This window comes from Prunus dulcis, chromosome 7 (assembly GCF_902201215.1).
Source record: "Prunus dulcis chromosome 7, ALMONDv2, whole genome shotgun sequence".
NCBI classification, from domain to species: domain Eukaryota; kingdom Viridiplantae; phylum Streptophyta; class Magnoliopsida; order Rosales; family Rosaceae; genus Prunus; species Prunus dulcis.
The window spans coordinates 11,698,071-11,711,992 of NC_047656.1; positions in this window are offsets into that span (position 1 = coordinate 11,698,071).

Consider the following 13,922-nt stretch of genomic DNA (forward strand, 5'->3'; position numbering starts at 1 on the left):
GGATCATTAAATTGGGCAGCCACAATCAGCATGATCAGCGCCAGGGCAGAAGCCACTTGCCACTTCCCCTCCATGCAGGCAGGGACGGACCCACAATGGGGTCAAACGACCTTATGGACTCCATGAAAGCAAGCTATAAGATCCCCTTTAATGGCTGTGTGACCCCATAAATGGCTGAAGGAAGAGGTTGCAGATCTGAGGAAGAAGAAGCTGAACAACGTTTTATTTATTTATTTATAAAACAAGCTGCCTAAAACGGCGTCGTTTTGGTCTAGCGTTTATTTTTTTAAAACACGCTGGCCAAAATGGCGTCGTTTTGGCCCAATGTTAAATAAATAAATTTTAACGCGCTGTCCAAAACGGCATCGTTTTGGACCAGGCCAGAGAATTTTTTTTTTCAAAACACGATGGCCAAAACGTCGTCGTTTTGGTCCAGCCCTAGCGAATTTTAAAAAAAAAAACTTAGCCAAAACGACATCATTTTGATCCAAATCTTTTATTTATAAAAAATAAAAAAAATAAAAAGATTTGTAACAGACCCTCCTGACTTCAGAACTTCAAAACCCTCAAACCTAAATCCCCAATCTCCACACCGAACCCCGCCCCCCCAAACCATTTAACCCTCTCTTTCACCAAACCTCTAAGCCTCAGCTCCTCCATTGCCGCTGCCTCCAAAAGCTTGCCTCCGCTTCCACCACCTCACAATTCAATGTAAATTCTAACTCTAAACCTAAATTACTTGAATTAAAATTGAATTTATGATTGTATTACATTGTTTTGATTTTTTTATTAGATTTTCATTTATGAATTTTTTGTGGTTAATTGGTATAAATTTGGTGTTCTCTTTAATTAATTTTAGTTATTATTTTGATTAATTTATGTAGAATTATAGAAAGATTTTTTTAAGAGAAAGTCATCATTGATTAGTTCGGATAATGTGGGTAGTTCAAGTTCAAGACATGAATTATAAAAATATGAAACTTCATCGTAGCTAATTGTAATTTGTAATGTTGTTTTTTACATGAATTATGAATGAACGTACTATAATTTTATGTTCAATGTTATTTTTAAAAAATTTAAAAAAAATTGAACTTTTACACTATAACTCTATGAGATAAGATTCCTGAGTCCATCCCTGCATGCAGAGTCAGAGTTACGGCCCCGATCCATCTCCTGCTATGATATCATGTTAAGCTCAATAAAGTAAAACTTATTCTATAAAAATAAGTTTATAAGGAAATGGTGCCGAGGAGATATGAGACTTCGCTAACACGTTAAGTTAACGTTGCAATAATAATACAAATCAATGCTTAAATTACACAAAAAAAACATCAAGGGATTGGAAATGTATTGTTTACATCTTGCTTTTTGATCTAATCAAGCAATGCATCATCAAAAGTTTTAAAAGTACATATTATTTAGCAAATAAAATTCATAAACCAGAACCATGTGCCATCCATAGACATACATGTTCGTCTTTGAGTAATCTTTGAATGATCAAAATTTCACCATCTCTCTCAATGGCAACTAAAACCATGGCGCCAATTAATGTCCCAGAACATTATCCGCGGTTTTCGATCAAATATATATAATATGTATGGATCGAGCTTGATATAGTAGATTAGGTCGAATCTTTTACGTAAGCTAAGGTTTGGCCGACCACTAAGTTTAATGGCATGGCATGTTTTTTGCCTATAGTATATATAAATCTAAAGACTAAACTGAACTGGTCATGTACATAAACGATAACATTTTGTATAAAACTGACAAATCATCGCTTTTTGATGAATAAAACTACAATTCTAGAGTTGATATTCTGAATTTATTTATGTCCAACAGATCTATCTTTTGCGTGTTTCAGATCTTGAAGTTGTGTGTGTTCGATTAATTAATATGTTGTTGCTCCAAGTTAATAGCAAGTAAATTGCAAAGAATCTTGTTCCAAATCATTTGCATATGCCACCATATCTTTGTTTTTGTGTAAACGTATCTTGATGAAGGATTTCGCTTCGATCAGAATAATCTCTTTTAAGCTTCTTCTTTTTTCTTTTTTTCTTTTTATTTCTATGGAGTCTACAAAATCACGTTGAACTTCCAAGATTTTGGGCACATAGTTAGATTATGTCACTTAGTTCACTTTGTAACATATGGTGCAAGACATAAAAATAAAACATTGATCTAGATTTGAGTCCCGCTGCCAACAACTCCTCTTAAGATAATCTCTTTTTTTTCTTAATTTTTCTTAACTGAGAGAAAAAAAGGAGAAAATAAAAAAGAAGATGATGTCAAATTTGTTCTGAATTCATACATATATTAACTCGTTTGTAGGCGTAGAGGTTTTCTTGAATTTTTTTTTTTTTTAATTTTTTTTTACAAAACCGACTGCCAACATCCAACTTCCAACTTCCAAAGTATGAACTAGTTTTTTTAGGAAGAAGGAACGCATTAAAGAGTGAAGGAGGCGACAAGGTGAATTGCAGTCGAGCAGGTGATGATGATTAGGGAAAGGCCGGGGGGCTAGATTGTCTGGAAGATGATCCCATCTTTTACTGTCATAATCATTACACTTTGATTGATTGAGTTTGATTTGTCCAGAAATTGAATGCACATTTATATTATATTTAATACAAGATCAAAACAATACATACTAAAATAACTCTGATATTATATTTTATGGTCAATTTTTTTAATATTGAAGATTCTTTAACAGTATATTTGGATGAGAGAAATAAATTAAGAATTTTAATTAAAATCAGAATTTTTAAATTAATATGAATCAATTTCCGTATTTGAATTTTTTTTAATTTAGAAATTTTGCATGAGAAAAAACATAGAATTTGAAAGTCATAAATCTCAACTTTAAATTATATCTAAAAGTTGTCATTTCTCACATTTTAAGAGAAATTGAGTTTAAAAAAAAAGATAACTTTACAAATAAAGATTAAATTTCGTATTTTAAATTAATCACCAAAACAAGAAACTTTATAAATTTTAGAACATTAATTTCCATCCTTTTAAATTCCGTCATTTATAAATTCCTTTGTATTTTTAAATGTCCTCATCTAAACGTACGGAAAATTAAAATTTTTTTTTTACATATATTCCGCCCAAAATGGTAGTGTTTTAATGTAATGAAAATTTGCACCACACAAAGTTCGTAGTTGACAATTATATACTCTTTGCAATGTAATAATACGTAGATAGGGGTGGACATGATTAACAAGAAATCCCCAAAATCGTTCATATGAAACAATCGATCCAATTAATATTTGCTTGTCTTTTCTTATTCTTGGATTAAAAGTTGATTTAATCATTCTAAGAACTCAAAGGCAAGTTAAATGACCTAATTCTTAGTTAAGTATTATTTAATTTATTAAGTGTTCAATTGTTGGTCTGAAATATTTAATATCGAAAAATCAATGCATTGTAGTCCATACATATTTGATAATGAACGAATCTAAATTGTACTTATCACTCTCAATCTTTCATACCATAGTTCAAATGGTTAAATATGTTATTCATATATCCGAGATTTGAGACTTTATTATTGAATCTCACTATCCAATATCACTTATATTATTATAAAATAAAAAATAAAAAAATCCGATGCTCTCATTATCTCATAACATTAGTGACATAATTAACAAGTAAGAAATAAGTAAATGTGAGAAATTTGTTACACACATACTTGTGTAACAGGGTGCAATGCTGAGGACATCACAGTGAATCAGAACCCAAACTGCAAGGGCAAACTCTTTTGGTGGATCTATAATACAGTGGGACCCTCGGAACATCAATGTTTTTCGGAAAAAGCTGAAGCTGTTCATAGAGCTGCCGACACTGTTGATGAGCAGTGACCACGTATCAGCTTTTCCCGATCAATTTCCACGTGGAAGAACGAAGGCCGTACGATGTAATGTGCCTGACATCAGCTGCATTTAAGACAGAGAGTAGAAAGCGAACCCCATTACACGTGCGAGAAGCCGCCGGCAAGCAACCCACTACGACTGGAGACTGAGGAAGAGCAGAATGAACAAAAACCAGAAAGAGAGATAAGAAGAAAAAAGAGAGCTTTGCACAAGTGTGACAAAGGCATGTTGTTCGACAGTGATGGAACTCTGCCTCGAGATTCCCAATGTTTTTATTGGATAACGCACCTTTTTTTTTTCTTTTCTTTTTTTGGTCAGATTGTTATGTAAATTCTGGGGAGTTTATTTATAACATTCTTTTTTAGTTTATTTTCTGTTCGAAAGATAACTTTTCTAAATCAAGATTTAAAAAATATATATATATAAAGTTTTTTTAATTTTATGTATGTGATATAGTTTAGAAATGAAGTCATCTTCAAATTTCGAAATTGAATGAGATTTCAAAACTCTCATTCAATTATTATTATGATAATCCAAATTAACATGTTGTTGTGTCTGGTCATTAGAGATATTGTACCCATATTTGGTAGTATGGTTATTTGGTAAATTCTTGACAAGATACAACTGAAAAGTTCAGCCACTATATAATTTTTTAACATATATAATTTTTATTCAATAAAATGTGAAAAATATGTGTATATAATACGTGAATTATGTCAATATTATTGAAAATATTAAACATGAAAAATACATATATGTATATATATATACGTGTATTGTATGTTTGATTGTTAAAAAATGTGTATTTGGCCGAGTCTTTAAGACATATACAGAAAACGGAAGTATTATTGAAGAAACGATGTGTTGAGAAAATCTTAAGTTACTTTAATTTTATTTATTAACATATTTTTATTGCTTTTTGGTATAAAATGGTTTTTAGAATTGAATTTTATGTTTTAGAGCACTTCCACCCATTTGTCATGACAAAAGGCAAAGGGAAGCAATGAGAGTTACTGTTTATATAAATAGTGACTGCCTTAGCAATTTTTTTTAATGCATTCCCACCCATTGCCACGGCTATGGGTGGGCACTCAAACCAACGAACCAGAAATCCAAGCCGAATCACACTGAACCAAACCCGAAAAAAATTGAGTTGACCAAAAAGTCAACAACCGGCCAAAAATCGAACCGGATCGGTTTGGAAGGGTTTCGGATCCGATTCCATGTCTTCAAAAATCGGACTGGGCCGAACCGAACCAGTCAAATTAAATATATATATATATATATATATAATTTCAATATATATATATATTTAATGCTATATTAATTTCACTATAAAAAAAACTAATATTTATCCAAGTTCAATTTCAAAATACATCTCTTTTCTAACTTTAATATTTTTTTTATATGAAATTGAATAATTTGTTAATTTTCAAGTAAAAAAATAATATTTTAGTTGAGAATTGTATTTTTAAAAAATTAAATTTTTTTTAATAATTCGGTTCAAAACCGAACCGGAACCGGAATCAAAATCGGTTCAAACCGAACCGGACAGTTTTTGAATTTTTTTATTAAAATCGAACCAAATCGGATGAATAGTATCGAATCGATTTTAATTTGAGACAAAAACTGGTCCAAACCGAACCGTGCCCACCCCTAGCCACGGCAATCCAAAAGCAACTACTATTCACATGAGATATGATAAGAGGAATTTGTATGGAATTTTGGTGTGGGAAATAAAGAATATGACTAGCTATTTATAAAAAAAAAATTCTAAATTTTTTGATCTTTTTCTTTATTTTTTTAAATATTTAAATTAATTGCTGATGTCACAATGACGTCAGTGTGAGATCAGTTTGCCTAGGATGCACCCCAGGTAAGTCTTGTCTTTGGACTTGCCTAGACTGGTGCAGCCCATTGCTTGCCTTGACAAACCTTGGCCTTTGAAAATAGGATTAGAGGCCTAGAAGGCCTCTTACCCAGGCTAGCCCTCCCGCTAAAAATGCTCTTATATACGTGGGTCAGGGTTGTCCGGGTGGATGTGTTTTCTAACTCTGTGTTCTTTTAGGTTTTTTCTTAGTAAGTTTGTTGGACGGGTAAAATTGAATTCAAATTCTGCAAAAAAAAACTTTTCGGGTCTTAAAAGTAGGTTGTTTTTTTGGGTCAAACGATCTGAAAAGTAGATTGTGGACTCTCAATATAAATTTTCTTTATTAAATAATAAGCAGTCAAAAAAGAAAATTAATTAATTACAAGACGGGCCCATAGGCGCCATATTTTTTGATTGATAAACTGGTAAAAAGTACCATATAACTCATGCTAAATAAAAATATTTATTCTTGACCAAATAAAAAAATAAAAAAAAATATTTATTATTATTATACAACTTTCCCTATTTATAAACTGGCGCGTATTTTTGGGAGCTAATAAGAACAATTGACGTTAATTTTTTTTTTTTTTTAAAATGTAATGGATGCACGATGTAGAATATTATATTTGGCCGTCCATAATTTTTTCAGGCTCTCCTCAAATGGCTGCCGCACCCAAAAGAATTTGGGTTTACACGTGAGCTGCATGCCATATAAATGAAGACAAAAATCAATATTCAACTGCGTAGTTTTTTGGGTAGGATAATCACATCGTTACATGGTATTACTTACACATATTGTGATATATATATATATATATATAATATTGTAAGTACGAGTATTATACATATATGTATAATATTGTAAGTATTGAGTATTATACACGAATTTACTAGTTAAGCTAGTTATGTTAAAAATAAAAATAAAAGGCGTAAAACTGAAAATGTTTGTGATCTCCACAACCCCAATCATAACTCATGGGAACAAATTGACGCTACCAATGTAAGTCTAGTGACTCTAGTGCCAAACATGTATCGAATTAGTCACAAAAAAGTTTCAAATGCCCATTTATGTGAGTTGAATTTGAAACTTACGCTAACTAGGTAAGTACAATTAGCACTCTATTAAAGGATGTTTGGTGTACTATAATTGCATGCACTGTCAATAGTATGTAACTTTATATTAGCCTGGAAAGAAATGTATACATATATTGTAAATTCTAAATCTATTCTATACCATATATTTTCAAATTTAGGGTCTATGCTATAGATAAAATTAAAATCCTAAATCTTAAAGAGTGTTGTTATTTCCACCTCTTGTCCTATTTCCTCACCCATCTTATCTTCAAAATTTTAAGGGCAAATTTATCCCTTTGTAAAATGACTTCTAAGGACTTAGGAAAAAAACCTCTACTTACGTAGCCCACTTATTTTATCTTATTTATTTCTCAAAGTGGTTTTCACTAAAAATAAAAATAAAATTAACCCTAGCTTTCCTAAGGTGTGTAGCCTCACGTCTCATGCCCATCTCCATTGATCTCTTTCTCTGTTGCAGATTGAAAGGAAGAACGAGATCTACAATTAATTAATGGTGTGTTTACTAATTAAGAATTGGAGTTCTCTTCAGGAATTGAATTCCACCAATGTAGGATTCATGCGTTTACTTCACATCAAAGAATTGAAAAGTAAGTGGAGTCCATATAAAATTAGGAATAAACCAGGAGGAATTCAATTCTTGGGTAGAAGGTGGTATTCTAATTCCTGGAGAATTAACCCATTAGAAATTCATCTTTTTTACCTATTATATCCTTACACAATTTTAAAAATTCCAAATTTGAAACCTATTTAACCCAATAACGATGACATTTTAGTAATTAGTACCACTCTTACCCAATTTCATATGGTTTAATAAACAACTTCAATAGAAATCCGAAATCTAATTCTCCTCAATCCATAAGGTTTTGTAAACAACTTCAATAGGAATCCGAAATCTAATTCTCCTCAATCCAACTCATCCTCAATTCAATTCATCCTCAATTCAGTTCCTCCTAATCCAATTACTGATTAGTAAACATGTTATAAATGTAAACTTATTAATTCCAAACATTTAAATAGGATTGCTTAACAAGGTGGTTGCCAGCAGTCCCAACAATGGGGCCATTAATCCTTTGCCCATGGTTAGGCTTTATCCCATACAATACTAAATGAATACTAAGCATGATAGAAAGCCATGGTGCAGGAAGGATTGCTTATTTAGTACACCCAACTTTGTTGCCATGGTGCAGGAGGAACTAATGTCATGAACTCAGCTTTGATCCAAGGGACACTAATTTTATTTTTATTGAGAATTTGCTTAAATTAATAACTAATAAGAGAATTTGCTTGAATTAATAATTAAAGGATATTTTAGGAATAATGGTGGGTGGAAAGATAGGATTATATTTTTTAACATTTACATGGTGGGTGTGGAAATAGGATAGAGGGTGGAAATAATAGCACTCATCTTAAATCGTGTGACATATTTTCTTATTTGGATATAAACATAATTTTATTTCATTTCTTTCTAAACAAAAGGAAATGTTCAAAAGTTTTTTTTTTAAAAATCCATGTACAACTATAAATTTCTATTTATTTGCTATTGAATTAATCATAGGCCAATTCCTAATGATTGGGTGTAGCCTAGTGAAATAGGGCTTTGATTTGTAGACTATTGCTTGTATCAGGGGCGGATCTATGTCGAGGGTTATATGGGCTATGGCCCATGCAGATTTTTAAAATTATTATTTTTTTTTAAAAGTGATGTAGTATTTACACACAACCAAAAAAATAATAGTTAATAATATCGATAATGAATGAATAATTAATTATTTTAATTCTTTAAGGACTCAAGAGTGCAAGACATAATGAGCCATATACCTCTCAAAATGGCTAATTAAGATTTTTAGATGATGTCCTCCCTAATGAATAATGAAATATTTTAATTCTTTGTTATCAATCAAATTCGCTTGTGCCGTCAAGTTTCTTTTTAAGGTAAATTCAGCCCACTCAATTTTAAAATCTTAGATTCGTTCCTAACTTGTATTTAAAACAAAAATGGTAGACCAACTCTATTTTTATTTTAGAGTATTTGAATACACCCATAATTATGAGTTTCATGCCATTCATATTCAGGGTATCCTAATTCGATTGAATGGGATGCTAGTTTCTCATTCTGAATCCATTATATTTTGCAGAAAAATAAGGAATAAACATATAGAAAAAATCATGTCACTTTAAAAAGAAAATACACACATATTTTTTTGGGTCCTAAACTGTTATTAGTTTCTTTACTTTTTATCACACGCATTGTATTTGCAATATTTTTCCTTTTGGGCTCTCTCAAAAAAAGGAGTTCACTGTTACTTAGGGCTTAGTTTTTGATAGATCGCATCGAAATAAGGGGATTCCAATTCTGTCCTAAAAAATTTCGGAATTTCAATATCCATTCCAATTCAAAAAACTAGGAATTTTTGAATGTTTTGGAATTTACGTATTTCTGAATTTTTTTGGAAACTTTCAGAAACTAGTTCAAAATTCTAAATTGGAATTTACCATTTGAAGGATTAAAATTGACTCTAAATTGAAAATTCATATGGTAAGCTTGGAAAATTATTATATACTAGTACTTATATGTTGTTATCCTTTATGAAATAACTTGTCTATGTCTATTTTGTCATCAAATTATTTTTAGAGTTCAACATGAAATTAGTAATTGTGTGTAGTCTAAACTTGAAATCTCAATATATTTTGGAATTCGGAATTTTTTGGAATCTCTAGATATATTCCAATTCAAATCCAATTTTTATTGGAATTTTCAGATTTCAGAATTGATTTGGACTTGCCAAAATTGAAAATTTTCAAAACGGAATCGAAATTTTCAATTCAACTTGCACCCTTACTGTTACTCCTCCTCCCTTCTCCTCTCCTCTCTTCCTTCCTCTTACTCTATTCCTGACAGGACCCGATCCTAATTTTGCTTTGGAATTCGAACCAAGCCCTGTGCGTGTCCAACATCTGGCAACTGTCGGGCACAAATGACCATTTTACCCCTCCTGTTACAGTTACTAGGAAAATTTTCCCTGGACTTCTGCCTAAAATTTGGCAGAGTCTCCCCTGTATTCTGACCAAACCCAAATTTTCCACCTGTCAGACAATCAAATATATCCACACCAACTGCCATAATAGAATAATCAAGTATTCAACATTTTCAGTTTTCCACTGAAACGAGATATCAGAGCATTTTCTAACGTTAACAGGGTCTCAAGGACTTTTCTACAAAACTCTACCTTACTTAGTGGCGCGGAAGCTATGAATGGCCTGGTGGTGGATCCTGCGCACTTCTACGGCCTGGGGGCGAAAAACAGGTTGAAAATGTGAGTGGACAAAAATTAAGGTTCTTAAAAACAAGTTAGAACATAATAACCCCCGTTTTGAAATACTGGGGATATAAATCGATGATTTAGTTATATTTCAATATAAGGAATTCAATAAGCATGAATAAATATGCTGATGAATATACTTGCATAACTGATCAAATATAAAGATATCAATGCATAAAAAAAATCAAAGAAGCTGGTATAAAATAACTGAAAGTCATAACTGCATAAAAGTGCTCAAAATCTTTTGAAACTACCACCTAATTGTACCCCTGTAATATCCGTCAATTCCCCTGGCAGGTCTCGGGCCTCACGCAGACAACCCGAGCCGCAAACTGACGAAATCAGGGGACTATGATCAACCTGATCTGCCGGCAAGTCTCGATGACACCAAGTCGACTCGAGCTGCTCTGGCAGGATGCAGGGGACCGCAATCAGCATGATCCGCAATCCTGGCAGGTTTCGGGGACACAGAGTCAGCCGAACCGCAATCCAGGCAGGTCTCGGGACACCAAGTCTGCCGAGCCGCAAATCCTGGCACTCACGGTCAGAGCGTCCTCGAAACTCGTGAGGCAAAGTCAAGTGCACTGACTAACTGAAATCGGACTGGATGTCCATTGACATCGGTCCAACTCTGGGTAATCACCATAAATAAATGGGTACATTGTGGTCTAATTAGAAAATTTGATAACTCTCTGAAATCTGATAAATTAACTGTAGTCTCAATGCTGCTGCTATTTTGTTATATAAAGCTCAAGGTCTGCTGCTAATATAACCTCAATAATATATATAACTCAAAATATTTAACAGTATAAAGCATGCTCTAAGACATGCAAGAATACTTATTCAAGACCAAATAATGAAATTTTCTCATATAAACTTATTTATATAAAATCATTTACGTAAACTCATTTATATAACTGATTTATATAAAATCCTTTATGAAAGAAAGTCCACTCACTGGTGGTCCGAACTAGCTGGACCCTTCGAAGGTCCCTCCTGCGGGTCGACTGGACCTCTGGTGCCTGATTATCCATAAATCATAAATTAATAAATTGCTGAATAAAAAGAATTTAAATTAAACACCATGCCCCCGGCTCCTAGAAATACGTGCACTCGTTTTAAAGTTATTCTTATGCCCACATTAGCTTTTTAGACAGTTAGAACGGCCTTAAGAGACCCGAAGCCTCACTAAGCGATAAGCTGCCAGATCGGCCGATCCGGGACCCCGTGGGTCCACAGTCTCCGATGGCCATTCTGGGCTTCTCTTAAGGTTCCTTACAGAGAAGGAACCATGTTTCGCGAATTTGGTCCGAAACGGACGGTCGGATTGGCCAAAATCGCATTATCGCTTAAAATCCAAACCCTAGACCCAGGGTTCGCGATTTCGGAGTATTCGGGACTCCGATTCGCAATCCGTCGAATCCTATACGATCCTGAAATCATGTAGACCAACATATCAAAAATTCGATGCGATCCAACGATTCGACGACACTGCACCCAAGGATCGCGCGATATGAAAAATCCGTTCGGGGCTCAAACGGACTCCGAATCGAGATCCGCGAAATCCTACGCACTCGTGACGACACGAGGATCACAAAACTGCATAGAGTCACTTCACCACCCTCGCCCACGCGCCGCCCCACGCGCGGGCAGATTCAGGTGTCCAAAGCAATTTTGGGTTGCAGAAAAATCTCGGAACCAAGACTCCAAACTCCTATCCTAGGTAAAACACCTCATTTGGAGTCACTTTTGTTCTTGGTAATACCCCAAAAAGTGGCCGAAAATGGCCGATCACGGCGGCCGAAGTTCTGCTGATTTTTAAGTTGAAAATCGAACACTTTAGAGCTAAAATCGATCGAAACCCATACATCCATCAGCTAGAACACGAAAAATAGCTGAGAAACCATACCTTACTCGATCGATTTTGTGGAAAATTGAGGGAGAACGAAGAGCTCAAAGTTCAAACTGGAAATCCGGTAAAAATGGCAGATTCCGGCCGGTTCCGGGCGTCCCCGTGGCTGAGGTTGGTCGGAGAAGAACAGCGGGCGAGTGGCAGTTCGTTTGGCACCAGTTCCGGAGATCAGCTCGGTCGGTGGTGGCCGCTAGGACGGCAGGAATGCACGGTGGTCGCTGGCTGTGCGAATCGGGAGGGGAGAGAGAGAGAGAGAGGAGAGAGAAATGAGGAGGGAGAAGGGAGGAAGGGATAAAAATATGACTTTTTGACCAAATTACCATTTTGCCCTTCGATGTATTTTGATTGTATTTTCTTCGTTACAACTCCAATTCGGGTATACTCCGTGTCTACATTCTCGTTTCGCCGTGCTCTACGCAACGGCTCAAGCGGAATTCCCAAATTCTTTCTTGATCAAAAAGTCAATTTTTCCCCTATTAAAATATGCGAGTGCAAACTTGTCTTTTTGCTAGAATATATTAATCATACTTTTTAGATATTTTATTTCTTTTCAGATATTTTGTTTTGGGTTATTACAATCTACCCCCTTATAAAAATTTCGTCCTCGAAATTTACATCCCTGTTATTCAAGGAGGGGAGAAGGACTGCTCCTGTATTTGCTACTTGGGTTACTACACTGCAAATATCACTGAAAGTTAAACACTTCCTATTCCAATCCGAACCGCTTGTTTCCCACACATTCTATAATCTCATTAGATCTGATACAGCTAAGATTTGGCTCCCTTGCTTCCTTAAATCGCACTACATCTTCCTTAGGCGATAAATGTTGAAGAATACCCAACTGAAGATCCTTCTTCTAGTATCTGCATAACTCCTTGCCAATCCTGGGTTACTTGAGTCTTTTTCTGCTTAATCCAATAAGGTTCTTTATTTCCTACAATACTTTCAGATTTCAATAAACCTTGCTTAACATTTCATCTTTATACTTGGGTGGCCCATACTATGCCTCGTAAGACATCTATTGGAACATCTCAGGAGAGGTGCCGATAGAAATTTTTAGATTTGTAATCCAAGGAAATCTGACAACTGTCACTTGAGACATTCTCTCAAAATGGTATCTTTTCACCCCAAACACTCTGAAACTGCAGTATACAACATCTCAGCCGCTCTTTTAAAGTTTGGGTCATTCACTTAGGTCGATCATCCGGTTCCGGGCGTCCCCGTGGCTGAGGTTGGTCGGAGAAGAACAGCGGGCGAGTGGCGGTTCGTTTGGCACCGGTTCCGGAGATCAGCTCGGTCGGTGGCGGCCGCTAGGACGGCGGGAATGCACGGTGGTCGCTGGCTGTGCGAATCGGGAGGAGAGAGAAATGAGGAGGGAGAAGGGAGGAAGGGAAAAAAATCTAACTTTTTGACCAAATTACCATTTTGCCCTTCGCGGTATTTTGATCGTATTTTCTTCGTTACAACTCCAATTCGGGTCTATTCCGTGTCTACGGACTCGTTTCGCCGTGCTCTACGCAACGGCGAGAGCGGAATTCCCAAATTCTTTCTCGATCAAAAAGTCAATTTTTCCCTATTAAAATATGCGAGGGCAAACTTGTCTTTTTGCTAGAAGATATTAATCCTACTTTTTAGATATTTTATTTCTTTTTAGATATTTTGTTTTGGGTTATTACAATTCCTCCCCTCCTCTTTGTTCCTCCCGATTTGGTGTCCATTTTTTATGGCTCATTCTCCCCTTTGTGTGGGTGTTAGCTTGAGCCTTGCTCATTAGAGGCATATGCCTTCAATTTCTATCCTTTTCGACTCTTATATGATCTTCCTCTCTTGTATTGGTGGCGGCAGCAACGGTGACT